Genomic DNA, 2,553 nt, shown 5'->3' on the forward strand with positions numbered 1-2,553 from the left:
AGAGACAGAACCCGCTCGGGCAACTTGGTGCTGGACTGGGGTCAAGGGGTGCTGCCCGCTTCTTAGGGGCAGCATCAGGGCCAGGTTGTTTGGGTGGGAGAAGAGCGGAAGCTGTACCGTTGTAAAATGTTTATGATGCTTTTACATGTTTTACCGTTTTATTCTTTTTCAGTTGTGAAAATAAAACCGGTGATGGACGGGCAGCCCGCGGACGGTCTGCATTTTACTATAGGGGAATGTGGCGCCCTGGACAAGCCAGGTCGTCACAGGTACTACACCAACACACTCTACACTCCGGCTAGGCACACCGAAGCTAAACACAAATCCTAGTTGCCTTCCTCCAGGGGCTGATGTCCACACCAGGGGGTGGGCCAGGCGGTTGATCCCACCCACCGAGGAGTTCACAGTCCTGGAGGCGGGAAAAGGAGTCAGATTAGAGATCAGTTTTGGTGTTAGAGAAGTGAAGAGGAGAGGAGACTGACCGTGTCCGGGTGTGTGGCCCGGGCACTCAGCAAGGTTGGCAGACGGTGGTGACCTTCTGCAGGAGAGGCTGATTGGAGTGAACCGTACGGACCGGGGATGGGCGGTGGCCCGCCGGTACCAGATCGGGGAGTGAAGAGAAGCCAGCACCATCCGGCAGGGCCTACGGACCCCGACCAGGCTAGGAGTCGCCGTAAAACCGGTCAAATCCGTTAGCGACAGGAACCTCCAGGGTTTCCCAGCAGTCAAGACCCGATTGAAGGCAACAGCTCACACCGTAGAGGGAAGCACAGTCACCGCCAAGGCTACAGTTCCCAGGGCCAGAGCCTGCGGGCAAAAGGGGCTCCCTCAGCATCCATCCAAGCTGGGGAGCGGGTTACCGGTGGGAAGCCCGCTAGATTTTGGGGGAATAAAAGGGGTCCAACACCACATCCCCACAGGTGCACACCCACCCATCAAAGAGAGCTATAAGCCAATACCACCTTCACATTGCCAGTGTACCAAGGACATGTTGAGCAACATGAAGGCGGCTGGGGTTATCCGTGACAGTTGTAGCCTTTGGGCAGCTCTGTTGATCCTGTTAAAAAAGAAGGACGGCACCACTCCCCGTATTGAGGAATCGCTAGCTGCATTGAGAACTGCAAATTATTTTTCTACCCTTGATCTCACTAGTCACTATTGGCAAGTGTCCGTTGCTGAGGCAGACCGGGAGAAGACCGCCTTCGCCACCCCTATGGGTCTCTGCGAGTTCAAAAGCATGCCCTTCGAGCTGTGCAATGCGCCAGGAACCTTCCAGAGGCTGATGGAATGCTGCTTGGGACAAGATTTTAGGGTGTATAAAAAGGGAGATTAGATCCCGTGATCCCAACGTATTGTTACACCTCTATAAATCACTTGTAAGGCTACATCTGGAATATGGGAACCAGTTTTGGGCTCCACATTTTAATAAGGACATTCAGAAGTTAGAGTCAGTTCAAAGGTGGGCAACTAGACTACTACAAGGAATGGAAGGCCTCCCATATGATGACAAGTTGAAAAAGTTATTAAGTGATTATTGGCTGCAATGGGGCTTTCTGGCTGGTGCCAGCCTCTCTTCTTAGCACACAGGAACCACAATCCCTACACCATGCTTCAATGGATTCTCTCATCCCAGCCCAGTAAAACTACATATTTTACACAGTCATAAGCAGCCAAAAGGGATCTATTCTATTCAATTGCAAATGATCTAGATAAGACTGAGAATAAGATACTGCACGGGACATAGCAGAGTTGGTCAAGTTGAGTGGAGATGAGTTTGCTATTTGGCACAGCTTTTTGCATCAATAAAGCAAGTAAAAGGTGTGAAAGATAAAAAAAAGGGTGAAAGTGTGAAAAGTGAATTGGCCAAATTGAGGTGCATATAAAGTTTTTGCTTTCTTTCAATTCACTAATGGGGCTCATTTGAATCAGGTGAATTGAGTTCTGCTTTTGGAAACTGGGTTAAGAAGGGGTGCACCGGTCCTGGAGGTACTGCAATACCAGGTCAATGCGTGGAGTGGACAGAGCAAGATTTTTTCCATCTCCTTGTTCTAAAAATCCATTTAATATATGGTCCCCAGAGAGGGGACGTATCAGATATTAAACTGATAAGAACAGATTTAATTTTTTTTTTTTTCTGTTTATCAGTAGGACTTCAAAATAACAAAGGTGATCGCCTCCCGTTGCCTGGGAACCGTCCAGGCACAAGAGGGCTATGTGTCACCAGAAGGCGCACACACTTCCTCAAGGCTGGCAGACGTGCAATCCCAGGCACCTTCCAGTACCGACCAAGGTAGCGTCCTCCGAAACTACACTTGATCTTAGCCAAAAGGCCGAGAAGCTATAACCCGAATTGGTTACGGCCTTGAGTGGCACCCTGGCCTATACCGGACACATCTTAGGGAGAGGGAGACAAACCCACGCCTACAGAAGACATTTTGTCACCCAAGCCAACCCTTGAAAAGGCTGTTTTGCAGAGCAAAAACAAGAAGAATGGTGCTTTTTGCAGCCGCCGCCCACTGCAATGAATCTGAATAACTCCTCCTTTTGGACACA

The 2,553-nt window shown here is 49.7% G+C and overlaps 1 pseudogene; it reads right to left on the minus strand.

Annotated features, from left to right (window-relative positions):
* Window positions 1-1,964: 1,964 nt before the first annotated feature.
* LOC142274106 (U2 spliceosomal RNA) lies at window positions 1,965-2,171 on the minus strand (annotated as a pseudogene).
* Window positions 2,172-2,553: the final 382 nt, after the last annotated feature.

The sequence above is a fragment of the Anomaloglossus baeobatrachus genome, unplaced genomic scaffold, assembly GCF_048569485.1.
Source record: "Anomaloglossus baeobatrachus isolate aAnoBae1 unplaced genomic scaffold, aAnoBae1.hap1 Scaffold_369, whole genome shotgun sequence".
Taxonomy (NCBI): domain Eukaryota; kingdom Metazoa; phylum Chordata; class Amphibia; order Anura; family Aromobatidae; genus Anomaloglossus; species Anomaloglossus baeobatrachus.